Consider the following 21499-nt stretch of genomic DNA (forward strand, 5'->3'; position numbering starts at 1 on the left):
TACTTCATGACCCTGTTTTGGGGTTTTCTTGGTGAAGACACTGGAGTGGTTTGCCATCTCCTTCTCCAGCTCATTTTACAGGTGAGAAACTGAGGCAAACAGAGTTAAGTGACTTGCTTAGGATCATACAGCTAATGTCTGAGGCCAGATTCAACCCAGGAAGATGAGTCTTCTTGACTTTAGGCCCAGTACTCTATCCATTGAGCCACCTAGCTGCCCTCCTTTATGCATAACTTCAAATGAATAGTCCACAACCATCAGGGATTAACCTCATGTAGAATGAATCCTATTTCCCAGTTTCAGAAGAGCTTCTGCTATAAATGAAGTCTCTCTGCTCTGCTGGAAAAATTTTGCCTTTTTGCTGGTGCTTTCTCCCATTTATGTCTTGGCACAATCCTTTTTCCTTTTTACACAACCTAGCACCACAACAGCTCAACATTATCTACATCACTTTCTTTCCTCTTCCATATCCTCTCATTTTGACTGCTTCCTCCTTCCTCACTTCCCTCTTCTAACTTTTACTTCCCAGGTGTCTCAATCCTGTTACTTTCTTGCCTTGCCCACAAAGCATTTAGGGCCAAATTTCTGGATTTGAAAATTGCACCTGAATATTTTAAAAATATTCAGAATACTGAGTAAGTGGCTTTAGTGTTGTATGTATTCCAAAAATTCAGATTTGAGGAGACAGTCAATGAATGCACAATTTAAAGTATAATTACATAGTAATTACTCAATTTTGCATGTGCACATGTAACATTCTCTATGGGTTACAGTCGACAGATGTCATAGCAGATGTACTCCAGCTAAAGGCGAATGTCCATTAGCTATACCAGCATTAGGGCTTATTGTCTTCAATAGCATAGGATATGTAGCTCCTAAAAGGTACTATTGAACCAAAAATGATGAAGGATCCCAAGTCGTCAGTCAAACATGGACAGATGTACACTGATAAGTGTATATGTAATATGGGTGGATTGGCCTATGGAAGCCAATCCTTGGAGCATTTACAGATATCATCCTCCCTTCCTTCCCCCACTCAGGCCAATAAACCACATGGAAACTTGAAGGGAGATGATTGGTTTCCAGTCATGTGTGAGTGAGTATGTGTGATGACAAAAAAGCCTTCTAATTGACCACAGAGTTGGAGGACAGATGTCTTAGGGATTGTTGAACCAGAACTGAGTAAGTATACAAAAAGGGCAATTCACCTCTTTCTCACTCTATTCTCCTTGATTACTGGGAGCATGGAGATCTACTTGGGCTGGTCCCAAGAGTTGGGTGGCAGCTCTGACTTCCACTCAGTCATGGTATCTGTGAGCATATGGCCACTTTCATTTCTTTGTGTTTGTTCTTTCCTGATCTTTGGCAAATGGATATTCTGAGATGGAGGTGTCCAGGAGACTTTGTGAGTTTGGGAAATCCAGAAGCCCCATCAGAGGTCTCATCAGTGGTCACAGCTAATGGAGGTATTAACAGTGGCTACCAGAATGTCACTGGCTGATGACAATGGAAGCAGATATACAAAGATGTGGAAGGAAATTATCTGAGGACATTAACAGCTTTAGAGAATATAATGCCCTGAAAAGGGGAAAATTACTGGCTATTGGCTCTAAATTAGTGCAGATACTCAGAGCCCAGCAGAGAGATATTCCCAAAGGGAACTTTATGGGCATTACACAAAAGGAGAAAAATACTTCCAGGGCCACGAAAAGCCACTATTTCTTTGCCACATATGTTCCCTTAGCCATGTGCCTCACGACTACTATACTTCATATTTGTGCCAACTTCCCTTTCTGGATTCTGAGTGTATCTGGTAGAAGACTAGACCTCCATAATTTTGGGGGAAATGGTATATAACAATTATTCTTACTACTTTTTCCTCAGCAAATCTCTTTTCCAAAAGCTAATGGAGTCAACTGGTTGATTATTAATGGGCAGCACACTGGTGGGGGCTCAGGAACAACAGTACTAAAACCCATAGCTCCTAGAACCCTACCAGAGGATAACATACTTGTCTTTCAGGGGACCAAAACTGCAAGTACATATTGGGGGAATACCCCAGAGGGAGTGCTTCAAATATATTCAGAGGTTTCGTTTTAAAGGATCCCAATGAATATTTGTCCTTAAAAGGTACTTATGTGTACAACTGTTTGACCAACTCACTCATAGGTAATTGATAATGAAATTTTAGAGCTCAGCAATCTATTTATTTTACAAATGAGGATAATGAAGTTCAGAGATATTAAGCTACTTGGACAATGTCATATAAGTAATAAATGAATGATAAAGCCTAAAGTAAAACTGGGCTTTCCTAATAACAGTCTAGTGCACTTTCTACTCCAATCCACTTCATTCCTCTTTACTACACTCTTTTCTACTCCATTAGACTCCGCTCCTCTACACTCCACTCCAATTCACTCTTTTCTAATCTACTCCTCTCCTCTCCACTCCACTTTTTTCCTTTCAACTCATCTCTGATCTAATCTCCTCCCCTCCTCTCCATTCCACTTTACTTTTCTCTACTCCTCTCCACTTTACTCCAACTCACTCCTCTCCTCTCCACTCCACTTTTCTCCTCTCAACTCCATTTCTTTCCAATCTAATCCCCTCCCCTCCTCGCCACTCCACTCTTCTCCAATCCAATTCAATTCACTCCAATAGAAACCTATTAAATGTAAACCATTATGCTAGGTGCTGTGGATAAAAAGAAAAGGTTATATTCTACTGTTAGGAATACAACATCCTAAAGAGGTAAGTATACTTCATGCTGTCTCTACATCTAGTGAATCCGTCTTACTGATTCTTTGATGGAATTGGCTGATTGTCCATCTAATCAGTATAGTCAAAACAGTTGAATTGTGTACATGGACAATATTGAAGATTTATATGTGTATGTATGTCTGTTTCTGTGCAAAAATCTCACTTTTATAGGATACATTTTCAAATCTCCATGGTATCACATCAATTCCTTAAGATATATGCAATGTGGAAGATTATTGATCATGTCCCTAGTCTTTCGATCCAAATCTATACAAGTCTATATCATTCACCAATACTTTAATACTTGGCAAGATACCTTGCTGTACTGAAAAAGAGCAGTGGCTTGGAGGACCTGGATTCAGATTCCAGCTCTGATACTGCCTATGTGACCTTGGGCAATTCATTTAATTTCCGGAGCCTCAGTTTCCCCATATGTAATTTAAAGATGGCCCCTGAGGTCCCTTTTAGTCTGATGGCTATAGTTTTATGATCCTAATATTTGTGATTTCATCAGTGTGGCCAGTCCCTTCACCAATATAGAAGGATAAATTCTCCATACCTCAGGAGATGGTTTTATGAATACTATGACCAAAAATAATTCATCATTTGATGGCCCACTTTCTAGAAGGTGATGAACCCCTTGGCACATAACATCTGTCCTCAGATATCAGATATATTGTCTCTCCCTGGGCCTATTTTGGAAGGGTTTTCAGATTGATATGACCTGCCAAAGCTTATACTCTGTTCTTAAAACCTTCAAGATGTCAAGGCCACCTCCATGCTATAGTGAGGAGGCATTGGGAGCAGGCTGCTCCCCCTTGTGTGTGCTGCTTCTTCAGACCTTTAGGCTCTGCCTCTTCACTTGGAATTATAGCACTTGACTAACTATCATTCTACTAATTGGGATCCCTCCCTGGCTATGTCCCCTTACTGACCAGATCCTTAATGTCCATCTGGTCTAACTGTAGAAATATCCTAGTTTCTACTCAAGGCCCAGGTAACAGAAACAAAATAAAGGAGAGCTGGGTCATGACTATGGTACCTGAGGGCATAATTAGATTCCTAAGAGAAGTAACACTATGTTGTTGGTAAGGCTATTAAATACCCATTTTACTAACGTGTTGTGACCTCCATTATCACATTTTTTTCCCCTGGGCATTTTACTTGTTCAGAGCAAGTTTCTCTAGAAGGGCTGTATTCATTAACCCACAAGGCAGTTCAGCACAAATTGGACATATGCCACTGTTGTCTGGCAGATGACCTTTGCTTTTACCAATGATTTCAGAAGCCATTCTGCAGTGATTGAGAAAATGGAACCTGTGAGTGGGAAGTCATAACTGCTGAAGGATCTCACATAAGTACCAACTATTAGATATTTCAATCTGGATGTGTCAGAGACATCTCAAACTCATCCAAAACACAAACTTCGTTTTTCTAGACTTCCCTATTTCTATCAAAGGGATCATCATTTTTCTAGTATCCTAGGTTTGTGACCTCAGCAAAATCCTTGATTCTTCATTTTCTTCTACATATCTGATCAGTTGCCAAATCTTGTTCCTATCTTCACAACATTTCTCTCAACTGATTCCTTTTCTCTGCTCTAATAAGTGACCAATTTAGTTTACCTTTCACCTAAGGTTATTGCAATGGTCTCCTAATTGGTCTCTTGCTTCAAATCTCTTTCCGCTCTAGACCAGCCTTCCACACAGCTAACAAAGTGATTTTCCTTAATTGCAGATCCAACCATATCATTCTGTTACTCAATCAACTCCATTGGCTCCCTATTGCCTTCAGGATAAACTACAAATGCCTCTGCTTGGCATTTAAAGCACTTTACAATATGGTTCCAACCTATCTTTCCAGTCTTATTATACATTACTCTCTTTCTACACTTTAGGATCCAGCCAGTTTGGCCTATTTCTCACACAGGATTCTCCGTCTTCTTTTTTCCGCACTGGACATCTGCCATACCTGGAAAGCATTACCTCATCATAGAATCCTTCTCTTTCTTCAAGACAGCTCAAGCACCACCTTCTATATGAAGCTTTGCCTTATTTCCCCAACCCCAAAACTGCTAGTGCCCTCCTCCAACGCTTCTCCTCATGGTAAAGTAGAAAAATCACTGACTCCAAAATCAGATATGCTTATGTTTAAACCCACCTCTGATGCTTATTACCAGTGCAACCATGTGAAAGGCACTGTTTCCTCATGTGTAAAATGAAGAGGTTGAGCCAGAAGACCTTTAGATTACTTCTTCTCTAGATTTATGAGTCCTTCCTTCCTTTTCTCTTCTGCCTCTCTATCCCTATTTCTCTGCATTCCAAAAATAAAATCAGGATAGTTTTAATACTTTTGGGGCATGGGCTTATTTATGCTTCTTTTTCTGTTAATAAGCAATCCCGCCCATTGTTAGGAGAAGTTCAGGCACTAATGTGGAGATATAAAATAATTAGAGGATGTGCTCAGTGTGAATTTTAATGTCATGGAAAACTCTCTTTTCAATACTGTGCTAATTATAGGGTGAGGCTGAATAAATGAGAAGCTATACAATTAACATAGCATGGCTCATTACAACTAGTTCTGAGTTAAGGCTCTTTTTGAGTTCTTATAGCTTTAGTATTAATGATGATCTATCATCACTAACAATGTGTAGCACTCAGATACCCCTAGAGATCTTTTGGATACGTAAGGCTTAAGAATATATGTGACTAATCTGATGATCAGTCTTTTTATACCTCATTCCTCACTGCACACCCTATAATCTGGTGACCCTGGCCTCCTTGGTGTTCCTCACACAAAACACTTCATCGCTAGACTGGGCATTTTCACTGGCTGTTTTCCATGAGTGGAATACTCTCCTTCCTTATCTCTGCCTTCTGGCATTGCTGGCTCCCTTCAAGTCCCAGCTAAAACCCCAGGGAACCTTTCCCTATCCCCTCTTCATGCTGGTGCCTTCCCTCTGTTGATTGTCTTCAGTTTATTCTGTATATATCTTGTTTGTACAGAGTTGTTTTTCACGTTACCTTAACTATTAGACTGTGAGCTCCATGGGAGTTCATATTGGAGCTGGATTTGCCTGTCTTGGTATCCCTAGCTCTTGACACAGCACCTTGCACATAGTAGGAGCTTTATAAAAGTCAATTAGCTGACTGACATAAGGGGAGGCCCTGACCTTCTTATTATCATCTCTCTGACCTCAATGAAAGCCTCTCAAGGTCCTAAAACTGGCTTCAGAATGGATTTGCAGTGAGGACTTCAAGTTGTAATAACCATGGATGTCCAAGGATAGTTTGAGAGCTAAAGTCAAGAAAGCAGTAGCTTAGCAGTCAAATCTCCAGAGGACTGACTCAGTCCTTTGCTCTTTCCAAGTAAGATAAAGTACTTATTATGCACTTTACTTTATGCTGATGGTGTTAGACTTTTTGGACTCTCTCCTCTCCCTTCCCACCCTCTCTTACCTCCAGAAAAATCATAAGTATCAAAACCCATCTTTCCTCTCTAAGCACTAAACATTCTATACCATTTCCCACAAACATAAGTATTTTTGCCCCTGCATCCTCTGCAAGCCTTTTTGAAATCAATCTGCATAACCCCAGAGCTCCCCAACTTCTGGGTTCAAATACTGCCTCAGAAAAGTCCCAAATTACCTTGGGCAAGTCCCTCAACCTCTCTGGCTTTAATTTTATCATCTGCAAAATGAAAGTATTGGAATAACTGATCTCTAAGTTTCCTTCCAAGACTAAATTTGTGACCTAAAAAAATGTGATTATGTGTATCTCATTTAAATGTGAAGTCATCTAGGCTGACTGTCTATCCTAGGTCCTAGCATATCTAGGAATTTCCTTTGTACTTTGATAGAGGGACGTCTGGATCTTTGGATCACAGGTCTTGGCTAGGAAGGGATCTCAGAGGCATTGGGCATTTTCTCCAGCTGTCCCTTGTGCTTGGTACACTCTCCCCACTCTGCTCAGACTATTGACCTCCCTGGCTTTCTTTAAGTCGCAACTAAAATCTTACCTTCTGTAGGAAGTCTTCCCCAACCCTCTTAATTTCAGTGCCTTCCAGTTGTTAATTATTTCCTGTTTCTCCTGTATATAGCTTGCTTTGTATATTTTCGCTTGCATGTTGTTTTCCTTGTTGGATTGTAAGCTCCTTGAGGACAGAGGTTGTCTTTTGCCTATTAGTGCAATGCTTGTATATAGTAGGCATTTATTAAATGTTTGGTTGATATATAGAAAAAAGTGCTTTGAAACTATAAGGCAGTATATAAAGAAGCTATTATTATGGCTACATAGTTTAGATGCCATGAATTCACAGATCTGAAAGGGACCCTAGAGAATCCAGCTTTCTTGTTTTACATATAAGCAAATATTCGCAGAATTTAAGTGACTTTCTCAAGGTCACATTGCAATTTAGTAGCAGAACCTGGATTAAAATGTAGGTCTCCTCACAATGGACTTCTTATCCCATTCATTATACCGCATACTCCCAGAAAGGCTAAAGTCACATTAATGCATTTGTTGTCCTTCTGTGTATGCATGCATGCATACATGTATTTTTTCATGTGTGTACACATGTACTTGCACACATAGGCATGTGGACATGTGTGCGTTATTGATATATGCACGTACTTATGTATTTGTGTACATGCATGTATCTATGTACATGAACAGATAGGGGTGTGTGTATATGCATGTATGATCCAGATCTATGATTTCATTGGCATTAGGAGTTCATGGTGAGGAAATGCCCTCTACCAGTGCACCAGCAACTGTTTCATACTTCATTGTCTCAGAAATGTGCCTGAGGACACTGAGGGGCTAAGTAACTTAAGTTATATTCTTAATATGTGGGTCACAGGCTGGATTTGAACCCAGGTCTTCTTGATGCTGGTCCCACTGTATCCACTACTTCATTATGCTTCTCAGCTATAGTATTTAGAAAAGGATGTTTCTAGAGTCTGCTTGTCCCAGTTTGCTGAAAGCCAATTGTTAAATTTTCAGCATGAACATTTATAATTTGAAAATTGACAAATCTGTGCATCATGGCCTAATTTGTTTTGTTAATTGTCTAGACTTAAGAAAGTGATGGAGAAAAATGTTAATAATGCAGATTATACTTCGATGTGTGTCTTGCTTTTTGGAGAGCCAGTTGTTAATTAATTACCACACAACTCTGTAACTAAGGTAATTCAAATGCAAAGGAGAAGTTGATGGGTAAATGGGGGTTATGGAGTCTACAATCTGCTTTTAATTGTTTTAAATCTCAGCATCTCACATGTTTGAAAATGGGCTCATTTATTTTTGAAGCTTTCAGTACATAAAACATTCTTTTCAACTTAAATAAGAATGGTCAAAGTACTGCAGCTTCTAGAACAAGGTTATTCCATCAAGGATGATTCTCAAATCAATTAGATGTAGCCCTGGAGAAACCAAATCTACCAGAAGTCCTTGACAAAGTAGGCTTTTTTTCCTCCTTTTTTTTTCAACTCCTGAGTATTTCATTCTAAGTAGTGATAAAAGAGGTTACACCTAAAATCAGTCAAAATTTTCATGGATAACTGCCTGAATAAATCCAGAGAAAAGCCAGCATCCATTGAAATATTCCATTTTTCCTGTGATCATGAAGTTAAAAAGGCTTTTATACCAAGGCCCTAGACATGCCTGCTATATCAACATCCAAGAAGAGAGAGGACCTTTTTTCTCCTCCTTACTCCTTACGCCATCCACCATTCTTCTACAAGGCTGAACTTGAATGGTTTCTGATTCTAGCGAATGAGTCATTTTCACAATGGCGAACCATGTAAATTGACCAGAGCAATCTGATCCTACCTGTTTTATGGAGCATGTCACGTCCTCTTTTCTCACTTTTTATGTTGTATAGAAAGTTCAGTTTTCATTTGCCTGAGGTTGAGAGTAAGGAACTCTGGAGAGGACTTGCAGGAGACCACCAGGAGATGTTGTTGTTCAGTACACAGAAGAATCCTAAGGGACCAAAATAGAGAACTTTGAGAACAAATGAAATTATTAAGATCTGCAAAGTAAGCACAGAATCATGTTACTTAAAAAAAATTAGTCATAGGGTATATCCATATGACTATGGATGAAAAAAAAAGATTGGACCAAGATAGTATCGAATCAGAGAATTAAAAAGGATTGTAGAGATCATCCAGCCTAAGCTATACCATTCATCAGATTCATCTATTAAGTCTGTGGAAGACATAACACAGTGTTCATTCATTCATGCATTTATTTATTTATTTATTTGTTTGTTTATTTATTCATTCATTCACCCGTCCACCCATTAATTAATTAATTAATTTGTTTATCGCTTACAAAGCATCAAGATAGGCCTGATTCTCATGATCAAGCCAACACTTTACCAGTTATTCAGCAAATTAATTCAATAAGTATCGTTTGAGAAGCTACTGTATGCTGGAGACCACGCTAGTTTCTATAGCAGACACAGAGATGAACAAACTACAATATCTATCATCATGGAATTTATGGTCTAGTAGCCATGAAATGGTCATTATTTGTATGTATTAGTATGGTGCTTAGCTTGGAGTGCCATCAGAAAGTAATGAGAATACAGGATAGCCCTAGTTATGAATAAATGAGATCCACTGGAATCACCTGGTTGGTTCCAATTTCAATTTTATTCAATTCAACAAATATTTATGGAACACCTACTATGTGCCAGGCCCTGTGTCACCTTCTCAGGGTATATCAGAACATATGATCCTGGAAGAGAGCAACTTTCATTGTTATTTTTGTTGCTTTTCTTTATATCCTCAGTTTTTAGCATAGTGCCCCAGCACATAGGACTTAATAAATGCCTGTTGACTCACAGAAACAAAAATATCCTCTGCCCTCAAGGTGCTTACATTCTTGGGGGTATGGTTATGGGATGCACTGATGAACACCAAAGAAGGTAGGCATGCCTATTATGTTTCCCGATGGCATGAAGTAGCATAATATAGAGCCAAATATTTGTTCCTTAGCCTTCTGTTTAGTCCATCTTGACAACTAAATAAAAATAATGGTCAAATTTAACATTCGAATAGCATTTCTAGGTTTACAAAGCATCTATAAGATAGGGAGTTCAAATATTATTCCTTTTTTATAGATTCTATTTAATTTAATTCAGTAAGTATTTATTGAATACCTGCTATGTGCCAGGCACTGTGCTGGTTCCACAGATACAAAAAGAAAAACAAAACAGTCTCTACTTTCAAGGAGCTTGCATTCTTTTGGAGAAAAACAATATGTACACAGATAAATAAATACAAAATAATTTCAGGGAAGAAGGAGGAGAAAGGAACAAACATATATTAAGCACCTACTATGTGCCAGGCATCATGATAAGTGCTTTACAAATATTATCTCATTTGATCCTTACAACAATCCAGGAAGGTAGGTGCTATTACTATCCTTTTTTTACATTGAGGAAACTGAGGTAGACAGTGATGTTCCCAGTGTCATACATCTAGTCAGTGTCTGAGGCCACCTTTGAACTCAGGTCTTCCTGACTCTAGGCTCAGCGATTTATCCACTGTGGTAATTAGCTACTTCAGGGAAGAGTTCACAACTGGAGAAATCAGAAAAAGATTTCTGTAGGAAGAGACACTTGAGCTGTGTTTTGAAAAAAGGTAAGGGATCCTCTGGGGTGGATAAGTGTGTGGTCATTAGGAGGAAGTGCACTCCAAGCATGGAGGATGGCTTATGGAAAGGCATGGAAGTGGTAAGTAAATTAGTTTGACTGTTGAAGAAACTGAGGTTAAGTTCTGTTTTCCCGGCATGTGATCCATTGCTACTGCAGCTCAAGTTTTGCATTAACTCAGATGAAACTCTTAGTTTCTGCCACAGGGCTGTGTTGGGAAGTGAGTTCACTCTATCTAGCCACGCCCAATCTCTTGACCATACCATCTTCTTGTTATGATACAGTGGAAGGTACTTCTCTACTCCAAACCTCCTCCCCCAGTCTTTCTACTTCTTGAAATAAGCGTAATTGAATATGACCATTACTTTTGGAAAGGGCACACCATTTATTATCCTTTAGTTTAACTCACTGTCCCTATAACTTCATCCTTTACTATTTATCACTTCCCTAGATATATTGTCTTCCTCTATTAGAATATAAGGGAAAGCTAAGTGGCACAGTGGATAGAGTGCTAGGCCTGGAATCAGAAAGAATCATCTTCAAGAATCAAAGAGCTGTGTGATCCTGGGCAAGTCACTGAACCCTGTTTGCCTCAGTTTCCTCATCTGTAAAATGAGCTGGATAAGGAAATGGCAAAGCACTCCAGTATCTTTGCTAAGAAAACCCGAAATGGGGTAAAAAATAGTCAGACATGACTGAAAAATATTAGAATGTAAGCTCCTTGAGGGCAAGGACCATCTCCTTTTTGCATTTGCATCTCCAGTGCTTGGCACATAGCCCTCATGTAACTAAATACCTTTCATTAAGTGGCTTGCCCATGGATATACAACTAGAAAGTGTGAGAGTCAGTTCTTATACACAGGTCTCCTGGAATTGAAGTCTATTGCCCTACTGCCATGCCATACTTCAAATACTAAATTAACTAGGTGTCATTGCTCTCAGTGGTAAACCTTACATGGACCTCTAAGCAGATGCTGAATTATTTCCCTTCACTGGTAAAAGTAAAGCTATTGTTGTTGTTCAGTCATGTCCGACTCTTTGTGACCTCATTTGGGATTTTCTTGGCAAAGACACTGGAGTGGTTTACCATTTCCTTCTCCAGCTCATTTTACAAATGAGGAAAATGAGGCACATAGCATTAAATGACTTGCCCAGGGTCATACAGTCAGTAAGGGTCTGAGGCCAGATTTGAACTCAGGTCTTCCTGACTTCAGGCCCAGAGTGCTATCTATTGTGCCACCTAGCTGCTCCGCAAAAGCAAAGTTAATGAGTTTCAAAGCATATCAGTAAGTTCAGTAATTTCATGCCATTAGATAAACGTTCGACTCTGAGGCACCCTGTTTGCACACTTATCTTTAGCTAGAGATGCCTGGCTAGTCAATTTTCAGAATATACAAGACCTGCCACCACACTCCCCTCCCGTCCCCCCCCTTCCCACGGATTAATGTACTTAATAGATAATTTTCTAAATGCCAATGGATGAGTTTCCATAGTGGCAATGTTCAAAGACTTCAATAGGTACCACAAGCTGACCTTGCAAATACAGCTGCTGATTTTTTCACTTTATAGCACATAAAAACATGACTTTCTCAGTCTTCTTGAATTTTAGATCCACAATAAGAATTTTATGACCTTTTTATACGAAACATTTAAAGATCAACATAGAACAAAATAGTCACCAAACAAGGGCCAAAATAACCCTTGGGAAAACAGCTGTGAAAAAATGATGCAGTAAATTCTGTCAGCAGGTGGATTATCTCTGCTGGGCTTAATAATAATAGCTGACATTTCTTTTTATTTCTTTTTAGCATCAATGTTTATTTTTAAACGAACCAAAATCCACTTTCTCTCCCATGCCACCGCATCTGAATTGAAAAATGAAGAAAAACAAAGCCCTTATAACAAATACTTATAGTCAAGTAAAACAGATCACAATGGCATATCTAAAACACACACATACACACACACACACATGCACACACACAAGGTTAGTCATTGTGTTAATCAGAGTTCCTAAGTCTTTTACACATGTTGTCTTTACTATATTGTTTTTATTATATAAATTGTTCTCCTGGTTCTGCTCACTTCAGTCTGCCTCCATTTATGCAAGTCTTCCTAGGCTTCTCTGAAAACATGCCCTTCACCATTTCTTGCAGTATCATAGAATTCCAACACATTCATATATTGTATCTTGTTTCAACATTCCCCAACTGATGGTTTCCAGTTCTTTGCCACTACAAATGAGAGCTAACATTTCACAGAATCACTGAATTTTGGAGTGGGAAGAGACCTCTTTGGCCATCTTGTCCAACTTCTACCAGAAAGGAATCCTGTCTATAACATATCTGACAAAATGATCATTTGCTCCTCAGTTGAAAGGGAACCCACCACCTCCTAAGGCAGCCGATTCCATTTTTGAATAGCTCTAATTGTTTTTATTTAGAGGCAGATAAGTGGCTCAGTGGATAGAGCTTGGAGTTAGGAACACCTGAGTTCAAAACCAGGCTTAGACACTTACTAGCTGTGTGACCCTGGGCAAGTCATTTACCCCTGTTTGCCTAGGAAGCAACTAGGTGACTCAGTGGATAAAGCACTGGGCCTGGAGACAGGAAGACCTGAGTCCAAATCTGGCCTCAGACACTTGTTAGCTGTGTGACCCTGAGCAAGTCACCCCTGTTTATCTCAGTTTCCTCATTTGTCAAATGAGCTGGAGAAGGAAATGTCAAACCACTCCAGTATCTTTGCCAAGAAAACCCCACGGACCGCATTAAAGTCCACAGGGTCACAAAGAGTTGTTGGATATGACTGAACAGCAACAATTGTTTTTCTTTACACAAAACCTAAATTTACCTGTTTGGTATTTCCATCCACTGATCTTGGTTCTTCTCCCTTGGGCCAAACAGCATAACCCTCTTTCATATGACAAACCTTCAAATACTTGAATATGACTCTCGCATTCCCCCCCTCCATCCTCACCATAGTCTTCTGTTCTCCACTCTGTGCACTCCCAGTTTCTTCATCTGATCCTCAAATGACATGAACTCTAGGCCTTTTGTCCCCCTTGTGGCCCTCCTCTGCATGCTCCCCAGCTTACCTATGGTTTCCTTAGACTGGGGGGCCTACCACTGAGCACAATACTCTAGATTCAGTCTGACCAGGGCAGGAGCGATCGCTTACGCTCGGAAGATAGGCCTCTCTAAAGCAGCCAAAGACCCCTTTATGTTTCTGGGCTTCTGTATCACACTGCTGAATCATTTTGAGCTTGAAGTCCATGAAAACCTTCAGATCTTTCTCAGATAAACCTCTCTCTAATCTTGCCCTCTCCCATCTCGTACCTGTGAAGTCGCCTTTTTTGAAACCCAGTGTAAGACTATAGGTTTATCCCTTTTGCATTTCATCTTCTTAGATTCAGCCCCGTGCTCTCTCTAGCCTGTCAAGATCTTTTCAAATCCTGATTTTGTCATCCAGTGTGTTAGCTGTCCTTCTCAGCTTTGTGTCATCTGAACGCTTGGTGGGCATGCTGTCTGTGCCTTTTTCTGAGCCACTGATAAGAATGTTAAATAGCACAGGACCAAGCATGGATTCTGGAGCTCTCCACTGGAGACTTTCGGGCAAGTTGACATTTAGGCTTTAGGGACTCCTTTGTTGGCACATTCAACCAGTTCCAAAGCCAGCTCACTATATCATCATTGAGTCTACATTTGTCCATTTCTCTCACAAAAAAAGAGTGAGAGATGTTTTATTAAATACTTTGCTGTTGTTGTTTCAGTCATGTCCGACTCTCTGTGACCATTTTGGTGTTTTCTTGGTAAAGATACTGGAGCGGTCTGCTCATTTTACAGATGAAGAAGCTGAGGCAAACAGGGTTATGTGACTCTTTCAGGGTCACACAGTTAGTAAGTGTTTGAGATCAGATTTGAACTCAGGAAGACTTCCTGACTCCAGGCCCACCACTCTATCCACTGCTCCACCTAGCTGCCCAAGTAAGGGATAGAATGAGGAGTCATATCTTAAAAGTGAAACTTCATTATTTAAGGTAAAAGTGTTAAGACTTCTCAGAACATCAGACAGTCATGTGAATTCAAATGTTAGTCCAAACACACATTTTAGAGCCAAAGAAAAATGTATTTTTTGGAAATCTGTTATTTGAGATAATTAGCACAAATGTGCCTTTCTATTTGTGCAGGTAATTGAGAGTTGACTGCCTAAGTTTTGTTTTCCCAGAGAATTAGTCTAGCCTTAAAATTAGCCACCCACTCTTTCACGTAAGTAATCATTTAGGCCTTGAAGTTTCTGCTGAATTGCTCTGAAATGAAGTCAGTGATAGAGGGGGCTTGCATAACCGCAGTGGAATTCATATAGCTGACTATCTGTACTAAGGAGTCAGTGGGAATAGAAATTTGCCTCATCATAGTTTTTTGAGTTTCTCAATCTTGCCACTGACAGAATTTGTACCATGAAACCCTCACACATTTTTTTGTTGTTGTTACAGGAACATTGTTTACTATGACAAAGATATCACACAATTTTTATGATCTTGGTCTTTCCTTCTTGCCTTTGTACAAGGCCAGAAGAGAAACATTTGCAACTTTTACAACCTTGAATCGGACTCCAGGAATGTCACCAACAGCATGACCTTTTCGACCAAATCCAGCAACCAAAACTTCATCATTTTCCTCAATAAAGTTCAAGCAGCCACCATTGGGAATGAACACAGTGATTTTTTTACCGTTCTTGATCAGCTGGACTCTCACACACTTCCTGATAGCAGAATTGGGCTGCCTGGCTTCCACACCAGCTTTTTCCAAGACAATCCCTTTTGCGTGAGATGCTCCTCCAAATGGGTTGGCCTTCGAGGCAGTGCCCAAATGAGCTTTCTTATATTGCTTGTCATGCCACTTTTGGTCTCTCCTGTGGCTTCGGAGCTTTCTAGCAGTACGAAGGCCATGGCACTTACCCATGCTGCTGCCATCGGGGCTGAGAGGAAAGAGACCCTCACATATTTTAAATGCTAGACTTTTACATATGACTCACATTTGATCCTGGTTTGTGTGTGGCTTGTCTAGAATTTGAGTCCCAAAGGATGGGGTTAGTCATGAAGCACCTCTGATTTGTCCACAATTAGAAGCTAAATTAGAAGCTAAAAGTGGTGGTCCATTAGGAAAGCAAATAGAGGTAATAGCTGATCTATAATTGGTTAATGAGTATTGGAGCAGGAACACAAGGCTCTTAGGTCTTTAGTTTTTAGTAGTAATGAACCTTTCTGAACCTTCGAAACCTCTCTTCTTTTCCTTACCTTTCTTTCTCTGTGGAGAAGTAGAGGGTCTGTGTAAATGCACTATGACCCCTCCACTCATCCATCCATCCAATAAATTTTTATTGAATGCCTACTGCTACCCTAGATTTGATGAGGGATACAGAGAGGAATTCTTGCTTTCAGAGGGCTTACAATCTAATTGGAGAGACAGAATGTGAGCACATCAAAAAGTCAAATAGTTTATAATCTCTTTAGTTTTTATCTCTTTATAGTTTAGTTTATATCTCTTATATATAGGTAGTTTACATCTCTTGTTTCTTATTTATATTGCTTGTTCCAGAGATTTAAATTCTCTGCATACAAATATTGTGCCTAGAGGGTATTTTCTCAGTTTCCATGAAGCTGAGACAGTCATGTAGAGTCTGAGAGCAGAGACAGCTTCTCTTCCCCCTCATGTGTGGGAGGGCAAAATGCTAAAGGAAAGGTGAAATTTAAAACTTCTGATGCTTTTGCTGCCCCCAGGCATGAGTATGGCTGATGTACCTTCATTTAACGCACATTTATGGTGTGGCAGGAATGGAACATGCCGTTGAGGAGGACATAAGGGCTTGTGCTCTGCCTCCCAGGTCCTTTTTGTTAGACCAGGTATATGACGTGATGTGCATTAAATGAAGGGGCAACACACTTTCAAGCCACAATAATATCCTGGAGGTAGCTAGAGAATTTAGCTCTCTTCTTTAGCAATATTCCTTCCCAGACTGGAGGGGAGTGAGGAGCTGTCCATTTCTTCTCCAGATCCTCCAGATGATAGCATTAGCTAATAGCTAGCATTTGTATAGCACTTCAAAGTTTTGCAAAGCACTTTACAAATGGCATCTCATTTTATTCTCACAGCTAAGAGGGTAGATGATATTATTACCCCCTTGCAGATGAAGAAACTAAGGCAAACGGGGTTAAGTGGCATGTCCAGGTCACATAGCAAGTGTCTGAGTTAAAATTTGAACTTGGGTCTTCCTAACTTCAGGTCCAGTGCTCTGTGCGCTATGGCACCATCTAGTGCCCAGATAGATGATTGTCCCTATATTTGTGGAAACTTAAGATCCAGTCCTATGTACAATACTCATCCACTGGAGAAAATCTAGCACCATTTATAGGAGACAGAGACCATTTTCTTGTTCTGCTATTAGACTTTTAATCAATCCATTCATCAGTCCATCAAAAAACATTTTGAAATTATCTTCTATGTGCCAGGCACTGGGCTAGGCACAGGGTACACAAAGACAAAGGCTGAAACAATCCCTGTTATTAAGGAGTTTGTATTCTACCTTTCTTCTCCAATTAGACCGTAAGCCTTCTGAAGGCAAGAATCCTTCTCTGTATCCTTCACTGCAACTCCAATGCATCAAGCATTCAGGAAATTATTTGGTGAATGGATGAATGAGTAAATCAAACACCCGACCTGTTACCTTCACTATAAACAAAGATGAGGAAAGGAAGAGTTTTGAAGGTGAGGGAAAAAAATAAAACATTGTCTTCATATTTCACTTTCCTCCCCTCAAAAAGAAAAAACCCAAACACCTAAAGGTAGTCATGACCACAAGTCTGGACTGTATGTAAAGCACTTACAATTAGTCACTGTGTTTTAGTCAGAGAAAGCATATTTGGGAGGTCTTATGGCATGTAATTTGTGCTGCCCTTATATACTTATTTCTTCTTTTGCCTCAGACCTACTTGTGGCCCATAGCTATATGGCACAGTGGACAGAGTCCTGGGCCTGGAGTCCAGAAGATCTGAGCTCAAATCTGGCCTCAGGCATGATAGCTGAGTGACCCTGGCCAAGTAACTTACCCTCTATCTGCCTCAATTTTCCTCAATTGTAAAATGGGAATAATCATGGCACCTACCTCCCATGGTAGTTGTAAGCATCAAAAATAATATCTGTAAGGTGCTTAGCGTAGTGCCTGGCACTATTTCCTTCCCCTTCCCCATATTTTAAAATCCTCATAGTCAGAGATTGTGACATCTTCGTCTCTCCCAAGGTGCCTAGACTTGTGTCTCACATAAAGTACATATTTAATAAACACTTGTTCAGTTGGATTGACCAAACAAAGTCATAAAACATGCATGGAGCCAGTTGGTACTACATACTAACAGGCAGAAATGGACTGCGGCTAACAACAGCTAGTGTTCATGTAGCACTTGAAGGTTTACAAAGTGCTTTACCTATGTTATCTCATTTGATTCCCACAACAGTTCTGTGATGCAGGTGCTATCATCATCCTTTTTTCCTTTTCTTTACACATGAACTTAAGTAACTTGCCCAAGGTCACATAACTAGGTAATGTCTGAGGTAGGATTTGAACTAAAGTCTTCCAGACTCCAAGTCCAGTGCTCTATCCATGGTACCAACCACAAAATCAGTCTCAGACAAGGTATTTCCAGTTATTTTCAAAATCAAGTCCTAGGAGGATAATAGACAGTCATTTTGTGTTACTCTATAGGGATTATTAATATTAATAATTTATTACAATTTATGCATTTCTAGCTGTACAAATACATTTATATTTATACACATATTAATAAATTTATGTTGCATTGTAGAGGGTCTCAAAATGCTTTAAATATATTGTCATTTGATCTCATCTGAGCTTCACAACATTCCTGTGAGGTATGTGCTCTTTGTTAAATCCATTTGATAGAAAAGGAAACTGAAGCCCAGAGATTAAGTCAGGAGTGGGGAACTTGCAGCCTCAAGGCCATATACGGCCCTCTAAGTCCTCAAGTGTGGCCCTTTGAATCCAAACTTCACAAAACAAAACCCCTTAATAAAAGGATTTGTTCTATAAAACTTGGACTCAGTTAAAAGGCCACACTTGAGGACCTAGAGGACCACATGGGGCCTCAAAGCCACAGGTTCCCCCCACCCCCACCCCATCCTGTTTAAGTGATTTGTTCAACCCGAAGAGAATTGTCTGAGTATGGTTCATTAGCCAACACTTGTCACCTCTCAAAATTCTTGATTCTTTCAAGTTATTCAATCATTCATTCATTCTGTAAGATTGGACAGCAGGGAGCTTGGCGGCCTGATCAATAGCACCAGATTAACACGCAAATGCCTCTTAAGGGCAACTCCTGCAACTCCTCTGGATCTCTGCAATGTGGCAATTACAAAAACACTGCTAAGATGCCTCCTTTAGGAATGAACAATCAATCCTGAATAGAGGAGAAAAGCATCATTATTTTAGCACAAGGCAGCTAGAATTAGGAACCTCAATGGGACGTCTGTGGACCACTCTTGATTTTGAGTGATCGGTGACTCAGTGTTTACTATATCCATTCATAGCCTATCACAGAAATAGTCCTACTCTTGCCATTAGAAGGTTTTTCTTAGCATTGCTTGCTGCTAAGTGGAACCAGGGAAAGCTGAAGAAAATTGACTACCATTCTTCACTACCCTGCTGAGCTCATATAAAATCTAAAAGGGATTGTGGCCTGTTGTCAACTTGCCCACCAAGGAAGACAAAGCCCCCGTGAGAATGATTTAGCTTAAGGGTTTCATTCTGGAATAGTAATTATGTGTATTTTTTTTAAAATGAAAAACTGTCCTTAACAAGACCGGGAAAGTGGAAGTAGTTTGAGGAGAATTAATGCTATTCGAACCACATACCTCCCCACATTTCAAAACCTATCACATGGAACATCTGTTCCCTTATTCATTCCAAGCCCCCGTTGCTTCTCTCCCCCTGACCATCATTTCTGCATCTGTCCCACTTCTGCTGCCCAGTATCTAGGCATGTGTTTCATTGTTTCACTGTCTGATTTCCCATTTTGGATTGTTAACTCTTTGAGAAGCCTGTGGCCTCTCTGAATTAGAGCAGCACCTGCCCTAGGTGTAGGAAGTCAGACATATGCTCACTTCCAAAGTCCAATCAGGACATGCTTCAGTACCTCTTGGAGCATTTTTGCGTGGTTATAGCACATGCAGAACAACATGACCTCACCTGATTTGAACATTGAACTCTATTATTACCTAAGTCAGAGTCCTCTGACCCTGCTTTCTAACTAGCCTCTTCCCCAGCCCTTGAACCTTAGACTCCACACCTCACAAATACATTGAATTGACATTGGCTCTGAAGAGTAGGGTGTGATGGGTGCTGGAACATTCATTTATTAGCTGAGAAGAGGCTCTTTCTTTTTAGAGAGAAGACCTGTTTTAGGTGACTGGTTTGATTTGGTTAGTTTTTATTTTGAGCAGTTCTCAGGTGACACTTTTTTTTTTTGGATAGGGTGGGGTGGTTCTTTGTTAAAGGAAGTTTTTTTTAACTCTTTAAATACTGTTTTATTCAAATATTTTTGTCTTCTTTTCTGAGATTCTAGATTGAAAGCTGAGTCAAGAGACATCTCTCCCTAATCCTTCCCGCTCTGCACCTCTTTTTGTTCAAAGGTCTGACCGTGTGATTCCCTTGTTCAAGAAACTTCAGGGGGCCCCTATTTTCCCGACTCCCTGTCAGGCTGGGCTCCAATCCCATCTTCCAGGAGGCCTTTCTCCCCTACCCCATCCCCCAAGTTGTGTTTTGCCTCCTTTCTCACTCCCATTACTCTGTTTTTTCTGTGAATATATTTTCAATTTACTTATCAATAAATGTTCCATTTCTTTCCAGTATAATCTAAGTTCATTGAGGTAAAGTATTGTTTTGATTTTGGCCTTGTGTCCACACCACCTAGTCCAGTGGTGCATGTTAGACACAGTAGATATTCATTGAATTTTATTGAATTCAAGGGAAGGAATTTGCTGGTCCTTCCTTTTTGCGACTATGATTGCTCCACAAACACATTATTCAATCAATAAATGAAGGTTTATGATGATGAAATGGTGACAATGGAAAATAAATAACAATAATAACTGATTTCATATAGTGATTTAAGGTTTACCTAGTCCTTCACAGACATTACCTCATTTGGAAGAGTCCTCAGTGGTCGTCTGGTCTGACTCATACTGAATAAGAATCTTCTATACAATATATCCAATAAGTGGTCATCCAGGCTTTACTTGGAAACCTCTAATCGGGGAATCTGCTATGTCCTGAGGCAGCCCCATTACACTTTTGGATAGTTTTAAATTATTAGGAAATTTGTTTTCCTTTCCCTACTCCAACTTCTGCTTATTGTGCTCAGTGTTTATCTCTGGGATGGAGAACAAATCTAATCACCCCTGCGTATGACAACCCTTCAATTCTTGAGCTTCACAACAGCCTGGTGAAGTAGTTACTATAAAAATTCTTTTCTCCGCCTTACAGATGATGAAATGAAGGTTCAAAGAGCTTGAGGGAATCTGTCCATGATCATGTCAGAGTGAGTATTAAGACCCAAGTCTTCCTGATGCCAACTGCAGAGCATGATCTACTTTGCCATGCTGTCTCTCACCTGTAAGCATAGGAGTGCATATGTGTGTATGTGTAGGTGAGTGTGTGTGTGACTGTATGTGTGTGAGCATGTGTTTAATATATTTGCAGAATTTGTTTCCTACCCACCAATACATCTGTTCAGTTAAATCCAATTCAGCAAAGATTTACCAACCATGTACAAGGCACCACTGAACAGGCAGACAGACACAGATGTGATTTTAACATTCTGGGAAGCATAAAATGCTAGGTCTGGAAATAACCAGGAGATTTTGAATACCTTGGAGTCTGACCCTCTCATTTGAAAGATGAAGGCACTGAGGCTCAGGCTGTTGAGATGACTTGCCCAAGGCTGTATGGTTAGTTAGTAACAAGAGCAGGACAGGAACTCACATCCTCAACATCCATCCATAGTACT

At 40.0% G+C, this 21499-nt stretch overlaps 1 protein-coding gene and 1 pseudogene across 1 annotated transcript in view; both read right to left on the minus strand.

The window, feature by feature from the left end:
* The window catches only part of B3GALT1 (beta-1,3-galactosyltransferase 1), a 61875-nt gene extending 53135 nt beyond the window's left edge, over positions 1 to 8740 (minus strand). Inside the window, exon 1 of the mRNA XM_020990901.2 lies at positions 8592 to 8740. The gene's annotated coding sequence lies outside the window, so the exon portion shown is untranslated. The remainder of the gene's footprint in view (positions 1 to 8591) is intronic.
* A 6211-nt stretch (positions 8741 to 14951) lies between these two features.
* Positions 14952 to 15394, minus strand: LOC110211531 (small ribosomal subunit protein uS12 pseudogene; annotated as a pseudogene).
* Between the last annotated feature and the right edge of the window lie 6105 nt (positions 15395 to 21499).

Source organism: Phascolarctos cinereus, unplaced genomic scaffold (genome assembly GCF_003287225.1).
Source record: "Phascolarctos cinereus isolate Bilbo 61053 unplaced genomic scaffold, phaCin_HiC Scaffold_726;HRSCAF=1367, whole genome shotgun sequence".
In the NCBI taxonomy this organism is placed as follows: domain Eukaryota; kingdom Metazoa; phylum Chordata; class Mammalia; order Diprotodontia; family Phascolarctidae; genus Phascolarctos; species Phascolarctos cinereus.